Below are 18,397 nucleotides of genomic sequence, written 5' to 3' on the forward strand. Positions count from 1 at the left end.
TAATATTCCATTGTATATATGTGCCACATCTTCTTTATCTGTTCACCTCTTGATGGACATTTAGGTTGCTTCCATGTCTTGGAATAGTGCTGCAATGAACATTGGGGTGTGCATGTAAATTTTCATAATTGATTTTCTCCAGATACATGCCCAGGAGTTGGATTGCATATAAAAAATTTCCTGTTTGTTTTGCAGTATTCATGTTTTCAGAATTAAGCCTGAATATTAATATTTAAGTATTAAGATTAATCAGTTCAGTTGCTCAGTCGTGTCCGACTCTTTGCGACCCCATGAATCGCAGCACGCCAGGCCTCCCTGTCCATCACCAACTCCCGGAGTTCACCCAGACTCCCTGCATATTTATTGACAGCAGTAAAGGGAAATGACTTGGAAGCATGGGGAAGCTACCTTGGGATTCATAAAGTCAGTGGGTGACCAATCTATCAGCAAATGATTTAGGGTTTATTATGTGCTCATAAGGAAACCTTGTAATTTTTTTTACCTAGGTAGTAAATGCTATTGGTGTATAAGTTTTAACACTGAAATAAGTTTTTTTCCTCCAACTTTTAGGATTGAAGTAGAAATTAAAGCAGAAACTTGTAACATTTTAACATTGAAGCTTTAGAACTTTCAGGATCTACTGATCTTATGCTGATAGCTGTATGAAGCACATGGTGTTTTGTATTGGTATTTGTATGAAATTTTATAACACCAAACATAGGTTAATGCTATTGATGAGTTTATGAATGAAAGAAATTTCAGCAAATTTTTTGTTGACTTCTGAAGATTAAAAAGATGGAATAGGCATCAGATCAGATCAGATCAGATCAGTCTCTCAGTCGTGTCCGACTCTTTGTGACCCCACGAATCGCAGCACACCAGGCCTCCCTGTCCATCACCAACTCTCGGAGTTCACTCAGACTCATGTCCATCGAGTCAGTGATGCCATCCAGCCATCTCATCCTCTGTCGTCCCCTTCTCCTCCTGCCCCCAATCCCTCCCAGCATCAGGGTCTTTTCCAATGAGTCAACTCTTCGCATGAGGTGCCCAAAGTACTGGAGTTTCAGCTTTAGCATCATTCCTTCCAAAGAAATCCCAGGGCTGATCTCCTTCAGAATGGACTGGTTGGATCTCCTTGCAGTCCAAGGGACTCTCAAGAGTCTTCTCCAACACCACAGTTCAAAAGCATCAATTCTTCGGTGCTCAGCCTTCTTTACAGTCCAACTCGCACATCCATACATGACCACAGGAAAAACCATAGCCTTGACTAGACGGACCTTTGTTGGCAAAGTAATGTCTCTGCTTTTGTTTTTTTTGTTTTTTTTTTTTAATTTTTTTTTTATTTTTAAACTTTACATAATTGTATTAGTTTTGCCAAATATCAAAATGAATCCATCACAGGTATACATGTGCTCCCCATCCTGAACCCTCCTCCTTCCTCCCTCCCCATACCATCCCTCTGGGTCGTCCCAGTGCACTAGCCCCAAGCATCCAGTATCGTGCATTGAACCTGGACTGGCATCTCGTTTCATACATGATATTTTACATGTTTCAATGCTATCTAGGTTGGTCATAACTTTCCTTCCAAGGAGTAAGCATCCTTTAATTTCATGGCTGCAGTCACCATCTGCAGTGATTTTGGAGCCCAGAAAAATAAAGTCTGACACTGTTTCCACTGTTTCCCCATCTATTTCCTATGAAGTGATGGGACCGGATGCCATGATCTTTGTTTTCTGAATGTTGAGCTTTAAGCCAACTTTTTCACTCTCCACTTTCACCTTCATCAAGAGGCTTTTTAGTTCCTCTTCACTTTCTGCCATAAGGATGGTGTCATCTGCATATCTGAGGTTATTGATATTTCTCCCGGCAGTCTTGATTCCAGCTTGTGCTTCTTCCAGCCCAGTGTTTCTCATGATGTACTCTGCATATAAGTTAAATAAGCAGGGTGACAATATATAGCCTTGACATACTCCATTTCCTATTTGGAACCAGTCTGTTGTTCCATGTCCAGTTCTAACTGTTGCTTCCTGACCTGCATACAGGTTTCTCAAGAGGCAGGTCAGGTGGTCTGGTATTCCCATCTCTTTCAGAATTTTCCACAGTTTATTGTGATCCACACAGTCAAAGGCTTTGGCATAGTCAATAAAGCAGAAATAGATATTTTTCTGGAACTCTCTTGCTTTTTCGATGATCCAGCACATGTTGGCAATTTGATCTCTGGTTCCTCTGCCTTTTCTAAAACCAGCTTGAACATCAGAAAGTTCACAGTTCACATATTTCTGAAGCCTGGCTTGGAGAATTTTAAGCATTACCTTACTAGCGTGTGAAATGAGTGCAATTGTGCGGTAGTTTGAGAATTCTTTGGCATTGCCTTTCTTTGGGATTGGAGTGAAAACTGACCTTTTCCAGTCCTGTGGCCACTGCTGAGTTTTCCAAATTTGCTGGCATATTGAGTGCAGCACTTTCACAGCATCATCTTCCAGGATTTGAAATAGCTCAACTGGAATTCCATCACCTCCACTAGCTTTGTTCGTAGTGATGCTTTCTAAGGCCCATTTGACTTCACATTCCAGGATGTCTGGCTCTAGGTCAGTGATCACACCATCGTGATTATCTGGGTTGTGAAGATCTTTTTTGTACAGTTCTTCTGTGTAGTCTTGCCATCTGTTCTTAATATCTTCTACTTCTGTTAGGTGCATACCATTTCTGTCCTTTATCGAGCCCATCTTTGCATGAAATGTTCCTTTGGTATCTCTGATTTTCTTGAAGAGATCTCTAGTCTTTCCCATTCTGTTGTTTTCCTCTATTTCTTTGCATTGATCACTGAAGAAGGCTTTCTTATCTCTTCTTGCTATTCTTTGGAACTCTGCATTCAGATGTTTATATCTTTTCTTTTCTCCTTTGTTTTTCACTTCTTTTCACAGCTATTTGTAAGGCCTCCCCAGACAGCCATTTTGCTTTTTTGCATTTCTTTTCCATGGGGATGGTCTTAATCCCTGTCTCCTGTACAATGTCACGAACCTCATTCCATAGTTCATCAGGCACTCTCTCTATCAGATCTAGGCCCTTAAATCTATTTCTCACTTCCACTGTATAATCATAAGGGATTTGATTTAGGTCATACCTGAATGGTCTAGTGGTTTTCACTACTTTCTTCAATTTAAGTCTGAATTTGGCAATAAGGAGTTCATGGTCTGAGCCACAGTCAGCTCCTGGTCTTGTTTTTGTTGACTGTATAGAGCTTTTCCATCTTATAGGATAGATTATATAATTTCTCCACAATTAAAAGTCAAGCCTTTTGTTTAGATGAGTAAATTGTGAGAATGATGACTGAGGAGTTAAACTCAAATAAACTACTTTGGGGGGAGATGAGGGGAATGTTCAAAAGCTGTAGGATAAAGAAATTTTCTGTGAGAACTGTGAAAGTCAGTAAAGATTTGATATTTGCTAATAGTATGAGAGCTATACATTTATATAGTGCTTTACCGTTTATAAGATATTTATGCATATGCAAGATATAAACGGAGTTTCAGAAAGATAGTTGAGTCAAAGAAAGCTGTTCAGCACATTTCTGTGGATTGGCTGTGCAACTAGTCTACTGGTTTTGCCTGGGTTCAGTCATATGACTGTAGTCCAACTGGCAGAAGCTGAGGGTTTAAGATGGTTTTGACATAGAGGGAGGACTAGGATCTCTCACCATGTGGTCTCTCATCATTTCATAGTCTATGACCAAATCTTAGCATGGCAGTTGGGTTCCAGGAGAGTAAAAGTAGAAATCATGAGGTCTCACAGTGCCTACACTCTGGACCTTCTACGGTGTAACATCTACCATCTTCCTTTGGTCAGGACAAGTTACAAAACCAGCCCAAATGCAAAGGAGTGGAGAAACTGACTCCATCCTTCTGAGGGGAGGATCAAGAATGGCCTATTGCAAAGGGTCATGGACACAGGGGAGCATTGTTCATTGGAGGCCATTGTGATAACATCTCTATCCTTCCAGATTATGCTTTATCATGGGCATATTTTTTGGTATCCATATCCCTTCTGTTATATTGTGAGTTTCTTGCAGCTCATATCTTTTATTCATCTTTTATTTCCCTTTGCAACCATCACAGACCTTGAACACTGTTTCGTAAGTGCTGAGTTTCTCGTGGATGATGAGAGAAGTAAAAGGAAAGTGGGAAAAAACTAAAATTTAAAATCTCTCTTCGTCATGGTAAGGTGAAAAAGATCCCCAAGTGTTTAAAATGATAATTTACATGGCAAGCAAAGCAAACCACAGCTATTGATAAGCTATTTAGAATATCCTAATAATCACAGCATTTTGTAGCAAAATAGATAAGGGCAATGCAATCCTTAATTTTATAGATGAGAAGAGTTAAACTGTTTTTAAGTAATTAGATCTTATGTAAATACAACTCTTTTGATTTGAAATTCTAGTTTTTTTTTTCTTCAAATTTTATAGAATTATATTTTTAGATAATTGGAGAGCAGATGGATAACTTTGGGATTTTAAATTTACAGAAAAAACATTCTGGTGGCTAGTACCATGCTTTTTGTGTTTATATTTTTCTATGTAGATGAAAGATTGTAGAACAATGCTTAAGGTGCTTAAAATAAACATTCATTTATTCCAAGTCCTTTGTATTTCTAAGCGCTTAGATTTCAAGAGACAAAGTATGTTGCAGAGCAGCTCTGCCAAAAATTTAGTCCAAGTTCTTTAGTCTTTTCTAGAAATCGAAGCCAATGTTTTGCCTATCTGCTATTAACACATTACCCTTTTCTTGCCATCTGATATCTGGCATGTTTTGTAAACAAGCTGAAAACTCTAGGCTGGATCCCGGCTACGTTTTAGGTTTTATAATTATATCTTCCCTCAATATTCTTCCCACTCAGACATCTAATAAATAGTTTAATTAATGCAAGATTCACCCTTTCTTCTTGTCTCTAAAATACAGAAATTGAAAATGCAATTCAAAGAAAAACATCTTCTGTATTCATTCCTATTATGTGTTTGGTGTCCAGTAAGGAACCAGGTTTTGAGGGAGGTAGATCAACAGAATCATGAGACCGGATCCCTTCCCTGGAGGATCATTTGGTATCGGACAGATGGACAGTCTTTGGGTGTCTGCAACTCTGGAATTCTGTGATTCTAAGTGCGTGATCCACATGGTTCACAGTATTGCTATTTAGTTCTTGCAATGCATTATATTATAGATTTTTAAAAAATTTATTTGGCTGCACCAGGTCTTAGTTGCAGCATGCAGGATCTTCCATCTTCATTGTGACATGTAGGATCTTTTTTTTCCTTTTTTTTTTTTTTTAAAGTTGCAGCATGTGAGATCTCGTTCTCTGACCAGAGATCAATCCTGAGCACCCTGCAATGGGAGTGCACAGTCTTAGCCACTGGATCACCAGGGAAGTCACTATTAGAGGTTTTTTGTTTTATATAATTCAACATATTGGGCAATAAAATAACTTTGACACTATTCATATTCATCTTTACTCTGAAGTAAGACTTAATATAACCTTTTAAATAAAAACACTGAATTATTCCAATTTAGGAAAAATATAAATGAAACACAATGATCTTAGAGGGCAAGGCATCAATTTAGTTTGAATTATTGAGTTAAATTCTCCATGATTCCACAGCTCCCTGTGAATACCATTAATTCACATCCATTGTATGATGCCTCAGCACTGAGGCCAAGGCTGTATATAATTCATTCTTGTCTTTGACATTTACCACGATGGTATATTATAGGTTTTCCTTCTTTCTATATTTTTTATTAGTCTTGGTATCAATTATGAACTTCTGAAGGCTTGGTAAGATAGTTGGAAATTCATTAAAAATACATAAATAGATTGAAATTCTGCACCCATCTCTGACGCTCATTTTAAGCCTCAGCCTCTAAGCCTCTGAGTGGAGTGGCTCCTGCTGATCCATCTGGCAGTCTTTGTAGAGGAAGATCTCCTTTCACAGCTGAAGTCCTTTGCTTTTCTGAAGCCATGTTAATAGCATTGAGCATTTGGAATCTACAGCTCTAAGCTCATCAGTTCATAGCTCTGGGAACTTACATACCCATGAAGACTAATCTCTGAACTCTCATAGTGCCCCCATTATAAAATTGAGACAGTAATACCTCCTTACAGGATTGTGATTTTATATGTACCATGCCTGGTGGAATGCTTGGCGTATAGAAAGTGCTCAGTTGATGGTCATAGTGAAGATAGCATTTTTTAGAACTCTTACTCCTGTCTTCAATTTAGTGGTTAAATCTTTGGGAAAAAATGGAACTTGTAGAATATCTTTAGCTGAGAAATACTGGGAATGTGAAAACATTCCACTTTGGTCATTTACAGTGTGACTGTAAGTATTGAAATCTCAGTCCATTGGACACATCTTTGATGAAAATTAAGCAACCAAAAGATAACCCAGATCAAACACGTGGTTTTGAAGTTATTTTCCCATTGCTACCCCTAAAATAACTGCACTGAAGTGCAATGATTTGGAGCCTTCCAATATTTTTCTTGTGTTGTGGAAAGCTGCTAAGGGCCTATGAAACTCCTGTAGTTTTACTGAAATAATGTTTAAACCTAAATTCTCAGGTCTTTTGTTTACTAGCTGTTTGGTCCTAAGCAAGTCATTCAGCTCATCTGCAGAATGAGTACTAGACACACTGTTTTTATCTCACAGGTTTAAGACTGAATGAGACATTTCATGGGGAATGACTCTGTCATTGGGATGGCTGTTAATCATTCTAAAGACCTATTGGGGTGAAACAAGACTCCACTTAATGGAATACTTCAGAAACACCTCCTTTCTCATGTGAAACAAGACTGACTGCGGTTCACTGGATTCTTACACAGATACTTAATCTCATAGCACTAAGTTCTCAATGGGCCATCTACTTTAACAATTCTAGCCTTTCTCAATCACTAACTTGGCTCATTCTCTTCGCTAGGCTATGTGTATCTACCATATTTGGCTTATGATGGTTGGACTCAGGGGGAACTTGTCACTTCCTGGGTCCCCTTTGGTGTCTGCTTCTCTGCAGAGAAATTGGCCACTTGATAATTTTATTAGAAAATGTTTTTCTCCTGCCTAAAATGTCCCAAGTTTACAAAAGATGCATGTGACTTGGCAGCTAGTCTGCCTAGTTCTGTAGTGCAGAATTATAGAGCCCATTTTTTCTGTACACCATATTTTCACCTTAGGCTTTATCAGCAATAAGGCTGCTATTTTTATCTTCAACAGTCCAGCTTATTTGTTTCTCAAAATGTTAAGAATTTAACTGGGAAAGAGAAGTATTCTTTATTACTCTACTGAAAAGTAAGGGCTGACTTACCCAAGACTGGCTCCTCACATGGTGGCCTCCGAAAAACTCCATACAAACTACCTATAGCTGAGAGTTTAAGACAAAGCAACATAGGGCGGAAATCTGCGTGGCAGTTTAGTTGGACTGACGTTCCCACAGCCAGGGATGGACTTCTTAGGTGGCTCAGTGGTAAAGAATCTGACTACCAGATTGGGCTTCAATCCCTGGGTCAGGAAGATACCCTGGAAAAGAAAATGGCAACCCCCTCCAGTATTCTTGCCTGGATAATCCCATGGACAGAGGAGCCTGGTGAGCTATATAGTTCGTGGAGTCACAAAGAGGCAGACACGACTGAGCGTGCAACACTCACTCACACACCTCAACCAGGAATACAGGGTGGCAGACCTGGGCTGCATACTGAGATTCTGCCATGTTATACAGCTGTGACCCCCCAGATCTGACCAACCTCTTGGTTTTGATAACTGATGAGTGCTGATGTTATGACATCAGGGTGGAGTCAAAAAAAAAAAAAAAAAAGGGTGGAGTCAAGGTTCTGCCCCATCATATTGCTGGGATCACAAGTTTTGGACCCCATATCAGTGTGTGTGTGTGTGTGCCTATGTGTGTGTGTGCATGCACATACGCCTTGCTAGGTCATTCATCTTTGGTTGCTGTCACCTCTAAACTTCAGCATTGTCTGCTCAAACGCAATGATTATGACTTATCTAGAGCTCTCCGGTTGACAAATTTCATGCCGATTATCTCATTTGACCATCACAAAAACCTTGAAGACATAGATGTCCCTTCAGTCAGTTCAGTTGCTCAGTCGTGTCTGACTCTGTGACCCCATGGACTGCAGCGTGCCAGCCTTCCCTGTCCGTCACCAGCTCCCGCACCTTGCTCAAACTCATGACCATGGAGTCGGTGATGCCATACAACCATTTCATCCTCTGTCGTCCCCTTCTCCTGCCTTCAGTCTTTCCCAACATCAGGGTCTTTTCCAGTGAATCAGCTCTTCACATCAGGTGTCCAAAGTATTGGAGTTTCAGCTTCAACATCAGTCCTTCCAATGAACACCCAGGACTGATCTCCTTTAGGATGGACTGGTTGGATCTCCTTGTAGCCCAAGGGACTGTCAAGAGTCTTCTCCAACACCACAGTTCAAAAGCAGCAATTCTTCGGTGCTCAGGTTTCTTTATGATCCAACTCTCACATCCATACGTGACTACTGGAAAAACCATAGCTTTGACTAGACGGACCTTTGTTGGCAAAGTAGTGTCTCTCCTTCTTAATATGCCATCTAGGTTGGTCATAACTTTTCTTCCAAGGAGCAAGCATCTTTTAATTTCATGGCTGCAGTCACCATCTGCAGTGGCATTTGGGGCCCAAGAAAATGAAGTCTGTCACTGTTTCCGTTGTTTCCCCATCTATCTTGAAGTGATGTGACTGGATGCCATGATCTTTGCTTTTGAATGTTGAGTTTTAAGCCAGCTTTTTCACTCTCCTTCACTTTGATCAAGAGGCTCTTTAGTTCCTCTTCGCTTTCTGCCATAAGGGTGGTATCATCTGCATATCTGAGATATGCCTTGCCCCATTTCGTAGGCAAGGAACTTGAATTCTGACAACTTCAGGGTCACATACAATGAATGACAGAGATGGTTCTCTGGTACCCATGTCTTTGGCCTCTAAATCCTATGCTCTTTGCTTTATAACCCTTTCTAGAAGTTGGTAGTTTTATAAACATCTACTGAGTCATGTTGAAAAGCCTGATTCCCTTGTTGCTATGGGAATAGTTGAATGCTTTGTTTTCCAAAAGCCTTTTTCTTTATCCCAGATAGCAGTTCCAGTAATGGGTTTTGCTTTAAATAAAATTAAAAAATAGCCCATCTCTTTCTGTTCTCTAGAGCTTATTTTTCATCTAATTTTTCAAAATTGCACAGGAGCTAAAGAGAATAGATAGTGAAATCTCTCCCACCCAGATGCTGCTGAGGTGGTACTGCAGGTGAAAAAGAAAAGAATACCAGATTGGGATGCATGTGTTCAGAGCCTACAGGGAAGATTAGATGATAGCCAAGGAAAGGTGGGAAACATCAGATGAAAGGAGGTGTTAGGAAAAAGAGAAGAACACACACGCAACTTTTTAAATTGTGTTTCTGCACATTGGTGAATTGTCCCAGCGAAAGTTCTGGACATGCAGGGCAGTCAAGCCACCTTCAGCCCTGAAGGGACCAGGAGGGGTTACAGCCGTGATAATGCCGGATTGGTAGAAGTGGGGTCAAACAAGGAGGGTAATCCAATGGATGGAAGCTGTTAGGAGAAAAACTTAGAGCCTCAAAGGACTGTGAAGATGCAGGGGTGTTGTAGTGAGAACTTCAAAGAGAGTAAGACTTGATGTCTTCTAATGAGCTTGCAACCAGACATGGCACACAAGGCCTGACAAGTACATTTTCTACCCAGAAGTGTCTAGAGACAGGATCATTTAGAAGACAGATGAGCAATGAAAATATAACTTGGGAATCAGAACTGTCCCTGGAGCAGGGGTGAAATTCATAATATAGGCCCAGAATATAGCAGTTCAGAATTACTGTGGGCCAGCAATTACCATGTGCCTGCCGTTCCTTTCTGTGTTGAATGGGAATATCTATTATGATCACCCTATCTCTTTATTACCAGTATGTGGGAAAAACCTGTTTGTCTCTTAAGTTCACAGGTTTTCAGATCTAAAGGAAAATATACCTGAGGGAGTCTCACCTACACTTGAACCTGTATTAGATAAAAGACCTTAGAGCCTGAGGCTGGTGCTGTCATAGGATGCGACTCCTAGAGGTCTTGGAATATGGGAGGATTGTGAGCCATCCAGGATCAGAGAGCAAAGTATTGCAGTCTGTTTGATTAGTGGCCACGGGAAACAATGCCTCCTGGCATTCACCGTCTTGTGTGCTCTTCTTTCCCTGAATCTGGGCTAGGCTTATGACTAGCTTTAACTGGTGGAATGTGGCAGAAGTGGCAGCATGTCAGGTGCCACCTTGTTGGGAAGTATGGCTTTGGTTCGGTGCTCATGAGGGTCTATGCTGCCATATAAGGAGTCTGACGATCATGCCAGAGGGTATGTGAAGTGACCTGAGAGAAATTCTGTCATCCCAGAGTATCAACTCCACCCAGCCCCAAGTTAACCCACAGCTCAATACAGCTAGTGAGTGACCACCATCAAAATCAGCAGAGGGTTTCCCCAGCTAAGCCCAGTCTAGATTTCAGAATAGTGAGCAAATACAAAGTTAGTTGTTTTAAGCCACTCAACCTGGGGGAGGGTCTGTCTATAAGCAATAGGTATATGAAACAGGACCAACTTGAAAAGTGGATCCATGAGCATATAACTAAAATAATTATGTAATAACAATACCTCATAAGAATAAGAATGGAAAATAAATATCTGGTTTGACTGAAGTTAATTGACTAAGTTGACAATCACAGTCAGAGCATAAGTCACAATTGAAAAGACTGATGCTGCAGAGTAAATGGAGCAGGTTCAGAATGCTGACTATATTCAGCATCTTGGGATTTGGTGTAGGATGTGTGTGCATTTTAAAATCAGGAAAACGGGGGGAAAAAAAAGTCAAGTCCTAGTAGAGCCTAGAGATTTGTTTATGCTTTTTAATGCCAGAAACTTGAGATGGTTTTCCTCCTCTGAGGAAGGAAGGTCCAATTTGTAATCCTGCACAGCTGAGAAGGCATATTTCCGTTTTCCCTCAAGTCTCACTCCTCACCTTCCAGCCACATGAAGAATCGTTGAATGCTGAGTTCTTAGTTGCTCAGTTGTGTCTGACTCTGTGACCCCATGGACTATAGCCCGCCAGGCTCCTCTGTCCATGGAATTTCCCAGGCAAGAAAACTGGAGTGGGTTGCCATTTCCACCTCCAAGGGATCTTACCAACCCAGGGATCAAACCAGTGTTTCTTGCATCTTCTGCATTGGCAGGCAGATTCTTTACCACTGTGCCACCTGGGAAGCTCCTAAGAATCATTGCAGCCCCTCAGATATGCTAGGGGCTCTCACATATCTCTGCCTTGTTCATGTTATTCTTCCTGCTTCTGTGCCCTGTCCCCAATTCATCCATCAACCTCTATGCTCTACTCACTTTTTAAACATATAAATTCGGCTTATTACATATACAAGCAAGTGGGTAAATGAAGAGAGACATAAAGGCTTATATCTTCATCTTTCTTTTAGGTGAAGAGGATTTCATGATGTAGAGTCCTTGACAATTTGGATTTGTTCTTCACGCTATGCACTGACTCTCTGTGATTCCTGATTTTTTCTTCCAGACACAGACCATCTGCTTCATGACCTGCCACTGACTGCCTCTTCAGCACTATCTCATGCCGCTCTTCCCCTCGCTCTTGATGCTCCCGCCACATTGGCCTTCTTTCTGTGTCTCACACTTAGCAGACTTTTCACCTCAGAGTCTTTGTCATGCTGTTTCCTCTGGGGAAAACGCCTCTTCGATGTGCTTACAGGACTGAACCCTTCTCAATATTCAGACCTCAGCCCCAAATTCTCAGAGAGGTCGTTCCTGAATTCTCAGTCTAATGTTCTCTCTTGTCCTGCTATCATGGGAGGTTTTGGAGTTTTTTGTTTTGTTTTGTTTTTACCTTAAAAATAGCTTATTACTAAAATTCTAACCATCATCTGAGTCTTCAGCTAGTCAGAATCTTTTTGATGGTGGTACACTCTGCCCGCTTTATCCCCCTGGAAAAAGTGCAGGCGAAGCTTCCACTTGGGAAAGAACTGCTTGACAACTGTCCTCTGTGTCCCCAACAGGCTGACCTCTCCCCCATATTTTGTTTTTATCTCTATTGTTTATGGTTTGTTTGCTTATGTTTTGCTCCTGCTGGACCATGCATTTCTACTGGAGACATGGAGAATCCTACTGAGATGACATGAATAATATGGGGCAATAATGGCACGGTTACACTTGGCCTGGATCAGTGGTTTTCAAAGTTCTGGTTGCATCCCAAGTGCTTGTTAGAGAGGTGTACTTTAATCCCCAGTCCACATAGTCTCATTCATTTTGAGGCTGGGAGATCTGCATTTTAACAACCCTGGTGTCCCTGATGCAATAGGTCAGGTGACTCCATTTTACAAAATACAGTCTGGGTTCCTCCAGTCTCCTCTGTCCTCTTACTACTTTGGGCTGATTCCCTCCAGCAAAGGAAGAGCCTAGGATGGTATTTGGTGAAATTCAAATCAGGGGGACACATTTGGGTAAAATGTCCTGTCCTAAAAGTCAAAGGCACAGGCTAAAATTATAAATATTTGTTGATGTTATTTATACCCGCTTGCTCTGATTTACTTTTCCACTAACAGTAAAGAACTGGCCGTATTTAAAGGTGTGCTGGTTGACTTTTTTTTTTCAAGGCACACTGTGAATAACTCCTCAAAGCTAGAAGAATTCATGCATTTGATAATTGAATTGTGAGGAGCTTATCTGTCAGCTGCATGGTGTTTCCGCAGTCTTCCTGTTCTGGGCAATAAATCCATCGTTATTGAAGGCAAGAGCTGTTCATTAGTTATGTTCATACAGTCCAGTTGGAAGCCCCAGATTATCCAAACTGACAGTAATTACAATAGCTGGGTTGCACAGTGGTAAAGAATCTGCCTGCCAATGCCTGAGATGCAGGAAACCCAGGAAATACTGATTCAATCCCTGGGTGGGGAAGATCCCCAGAGTAGGAAATAGCAACCCTCTCCAGTATTCTTGCCTGGAAAATTCCATGGCCAGAGGAGCCTCCTGGTAGGCTACCATCCATGGGGTCACAAAGAGTCGGACATGACTGAGCAATTAAGCACGCACCATTTCTCTACCTGTTGCTTTATATCAAGGCTGTGTTCAGTGTTTTATATCCATTTTATTCTTTAATCTTCATTAATACTTTTGAAACAGGTTTTATAAATGAGGGAAGTGGGGCTCAGAGAAATTTAAATAACTGGCCCAAGGGACAGAGCAGGGATTAATACAAGGTCTGCTTGACCCTAGGACCTAGGTTTCCATATTACACCACAGGCTCACTCCTTAGAGCAAACCTCTGTAGGTTACAGATGGGAGAATGGCCATTTAGTGTCAGAGTAGAACTTAGGACCCAGGCCTCCTGACCCTCAGCATAATTTCCTACTCATGACCTTACATATGGGGGAAATGAAAGAGGGAAACTGGGACTATTAATGATTAATTCTGGGAAAAAAGAGAGGAAAAAATCCTCTGATTGTCTTTTACTTGCTTAGATAATTTGGGAAATTCTTGACTCCTCCAGAAAGCGTGGTTTTACAGAAATACTTAGCAAAGTCTAAATTCGCTATTATACATGAAATTGGAACGGATGACCTGGGCCCTGGCCCAGTTTCCACAAACTGCTATTCCCCTAACTTTGTGGAAATGCTAAAACCATCACATAATCTTCTCTGTCCATTCTGAAGATTCTCAAAACCTCTGAAGGCCTTGTTAGACCCATTCAACCATTACAGAGCTTTTCATGGAGAACTGGCAAAGGATAATAGCTAAGTTACGACGTGGGTATTTTAGACTGAGAGCAGGCTGGTTTTATGAAAACCTAGCAGCTTTTGTGAATATTAACAGAAGAAGCAGAAAGCAGCACAGGCAGTGCCATGAGCAGCCAAGACTGTGGCTCAATATGACCAAGACCCCACGACATGGCCAAGGAGACCCCAGATCAGCCTCGAGTATCTGTATTTACTTTCAGCTCTGCCTGTGCGATTCATGGGGCTGCAGAGAGTCAGACACAACTGAGCGACTGAACTGACTCACTGACTGACTGCCTATGACTGGTGAGAGTGTTAGCTGTTCAGTCGTGTCTGACTCTTTGTGATCCCATGGACTGTAGCCCGCCAGGCTCCTCTGTCCATGCAATTCTCCAGGCGAAAATACTGGAGTGGGTTGTCATTTCCTTCTCCAGGGCATCTTCCTGACCCAGGGATCTAACCCGGGTCTTCCACATTGCAGGCAGATTCTTTACCATCTGAGCCACCAGGTGAGACAGGCAAACCTCTCAACTCGGGCAGGCTTTTTGTTTTAAATTACTATGTAAAGTACTATCTGTGCTGCTGGTGGAGGTGAGAATTGGGCAAAAATGTCAAAAAAATTCACCACAACTCGTTTCTCTGTGTTTTTGTTTGGTTTGGGTTGTTCACTTATTTCTTATTTATTAGTTTTATAAATTCCACATACGAGTGAAACCAAACAGCACTTGCATTTCCTCCTCTGACTTAAGTCACTTAGCATGATATGCCCAAAGTCTGTCCACATTGTCACAAAAGTTAATTTTTTGTTAGGGCTGAGTAGTATTGTGTGTGTGTGTATACATATATATATATATATGTATATATATACACTACATCTTTATCCATTTATCTGTTGATGAATATTTAGGCTTTTCTAAAGTGGGGAGGGATGGGGAGCAAAATGGATAAAGGGGATCAACTGTACAGTGACCAATGGATATTAAATCTTTGGTGGTGAGCACATTATACGGTACACAGAAGTAGAAATGTCATGTATGCATGAAATTTATATAATGTTATAAATCAATATTGCCTTACTGGAACAAATCTTTTTTAAAAAATTTAAACAAAAAATGTAATCAAGATTTCCTTGGTGGCACAGTAATTAAGAATCCACATGCCAATCCAGGGAATATGGGTTTAATCCCTGATCCAGGAAAATCCTATGTGCGGTGGAGCAACTAAGCCCGTGTGCCACATCTGCTGAGCCTGTGCTCTAGAGCCCATGCTCCGCAGCAAGAGAAGCCACTGCAATGCGAAGCCACTGCGATGCAAAGCCCGTGCACCGCAACGAAGGGTAGCCCCTGCTCACCGCAACTAGAGAAAGCCTGTGCAAAGCAGTGAAGACCCAGTGCAGTCAAAAAAATGGAGTCAACCAAATACACATAAAAATAGCTCACCCCGTGTGAGCTGTTGGGAAGTTAAGAGTCATCTGCCAGCTTTGCTGGCCGTTCTGTGGTTTTTCAATATAACTTCACAGTTGATGTGATCAAAATTACTGCACACAGCAGGAGTACAACCAGTACTTGGTGGAATCAGGCTGCTGGATATTTATGATAATTGAGAACTTCAAAGATGAGTTTGAACCCACACACGTAACCCTGTCCCTTGTCTTCTGGAAATTCAAGAGCTAACGGGTTGTGCTGGTTCAAGATCACCATTGCCTAAAGTGTGGGGTGTGTTCTGTCACTATAATATGCAGGATGTTTCACAGAGTAGGCAAACATTTTAAATGTGTAGTTAGATATTTAATTTACTGTGTATATTGTTAAATATTCATTTGAAAAATGAAGTTAAAAGTTATCATTTAAAAATATATAAAGCAAACAGTAAGGATATGACAAAAATCATGAAAGTGGCACACATATGACTATAATTTAGGATCTCCTAGAATATTGCTGAGTCTGCAACCCCAGGGACTGTAGACTGCCAGGCTCCTCTGTCCATGGGATTTCCCAGGCAAGATTACTGGAGTGAGTTGCAGTTTCCTTCTCCAGGAGATCTTCCCAACCCAGGGATTGAACCCAGGTCTCCTGCATTTCAGGCAGATTCCTTACCATATGAGCTACCAGAGAAGCCCCAGAATATAATTCCTTAAGCCAAACTCTTGGAGCCAGATGTGTTCTAGAATTCAGAATATCTCATGCATTACTTGACACCCCCAGAGGTAACTGGAACAGCACTCTCAAATCAAACACATTGTTAGTTCTGCAGTAAAACATATGAATAGAATAAATAAAGTCTATAAATAGACTTACATCAATTCAGGTCAAGTACTGCAGCCAAATGAATTACAAAAAATACTGCTTTTCAGATATAAAAATGTAAAAGCATTTTGTAATTGAGAGAGATTTTTAACCTATGGCAAGAATACTGGAGTGGGTAGTCATTCGCTTTTTGAGAGGATCTTCCCATCCCAGGGATTGAACCTGGGTCTCCTGTATTACAGATTCTTTACCATCTGAGCCACCAGGGAAGCCCATAGTAAAACAGATCTAGGGGAAAAAGAGATATATCCAATAACCTTTCACATTAACTATACTTTATAGTTTATAAAACACTTTCCCTCTCATTATCTTATTGGTGAAGTATAATACCTCATATTATAGATGAGGAATCTGATGCCCAGAAAGGCTAAGTGCTTAAGTAAGATCACACAGCTCAGCTAGTAACCAGTCAGGTCGGGACTGAAACCCAGGTCCACTGCCCCCAGGTTTCTGGATCTCCCACACCATATCCCACACGTCATGTAAATCTGAAGAGTCAGAGTTGGAGAGGCTGAATTCTTGAACATGTTCTCTGGAGCACAAAAATGCTTTCCCCTAGGGAAGTGTCTTATCAGACTGCAGTTTCCACAAGGAGGCTTCTGGAAGGAGGAATGAGAGAGGATGAAACTTTGACCTTTTAATGTTGAACTACAGATGCATCCAAGGTATTTGGTTTAGTCTCTTCAGGCAATGCATAAAACCCAGCCCAGGGACTTCCCTGGCAGTGCAGTGGTAAAGACTGCACTTTGAGTACAGGGTTCTATCCCTGGTGGAGGAGCTAAGATCCTGCATGCTACATGGCATGGCCAACCACCGCCCCCGCCCCCGCCCCACGAAAACAAAACAAAAAACCCCGAACAGAAACAAAGAGTAAAACAAACAAGAAACCTAGTACAAATGCTTGTTACGGTTCAGTGGTATTTCAGAGGAATCATTGCCTGCTACTTCCAGGAATTCTAAAAATAGTATTTATTGACACCTGCTATATGCCAGGAACTCTTCATCATAACATTTTGGGGTGTTTTTACTACTCCCACCCCCCAGAAGAAGAAATGAAGGTTCAGAGACACAGTCAAGGTCCCATAGCAGCCAAATGACAAGTGAGGGTTGAGCCAGGTCTGGTTCTGCCTGGGGGCACAGTCTTATGAGATACCTTGCACAGAGCAATGGCAGTGCTCTGCATTTCCCATCCAACCCTGGGAGAGAGGCCTTTTCCCGTGACCCAAGGCTGCTAGCATGCCTGCAGGCAGAATAGGGTGGGGAGTGAGGACCACAAGCACATCTCCCATGGTCATCCTGAAGGAAGCTTCAGACAAACTCAAGGACTGTTCTATTTGCAAGACACGGATGCAAAGATCCTCGAGGATTATGGGTGTGCTCTAACTGGATCTTGTGTTTTGCAAGCGTAGGGTCTCAGAAATCCAGGTGCAAATGTATTCAGCCTCCTGATTTTGATGGTACAGCCTCCTGCAGTAGGAAAGTTTGAGAGAGCTTGCTCTATTCAGAAAGTCACAGTGGGTGCATATGATTGGAAGTAAAAGGAGGGTGGAGTTTGAGGAAGGGCTGGGGACAAAGGTTAAATCTTAAAAAGCCTTGTTATTCTCACTAAAGAGATTAGAGTTTGTTCTCTAAGCAATGGAGAGTCACTGGTTTGGAGGAGGTGAACCACATGGTTATATTTCCATGTGTGATGTCTCATTTGACTTGAAAATCAGGGACTGTTTCCTTGAAGAGGTATCAGTTACCTTAGGACTGAATGGAGCAGCACAGATGACCTTTCATCCAGGGTAGAAGCTGCTGTGACAGACAGATATATTCAGGGTTCACAATGATATGAATCAAAAGAAACCATTTCCATGTATTGAGCACCTATTATGTGCACCAGCATACACACATGTCTCTTTAATCATGGCAGAAGCCCTGCAAGGAAAGCCATCGCTCCTAGGACACAGAGGTAGAATTCAGACCCATCCCTGTCAGACCCCAAAGTCCACTCTCTTCCCATCCCACAAGCTGCCTCTCCTGTGGAGTTCAGTCTGGGCCCAGAGACAGAAGAAGGTGGAAGAACAGAGGCTCAGACAGAAATGAAAGTTGGAACTATATATATATATATACACACACACAATATATATATATATGTATATTTTAAAATATATATGTAATATGTATAATAGTATGTATAAAATTGTTATTGTTGTTGTTCAGTCACTCAGTGTCTGACTCTTTGTGACCCTATGA

This window comes from Bos indicus, chromosome 14 (genome assembly GCF_029378745.1).
Source record: "Bos indicus isolate NIAB-ARS_2022 breed Sahiwal x Tharparkar chromosome 14, NIAB-ARS_B.indTharparkar_mat_pri_1.0, whole genome shotgun sequence".
In the NCBI taxonomy this organism is placed as follows: Eukaryota; Metazoa; Chordata; class Mammalia; order Artiodactyla; family Bovidae; genus Bos; species Bos indicus.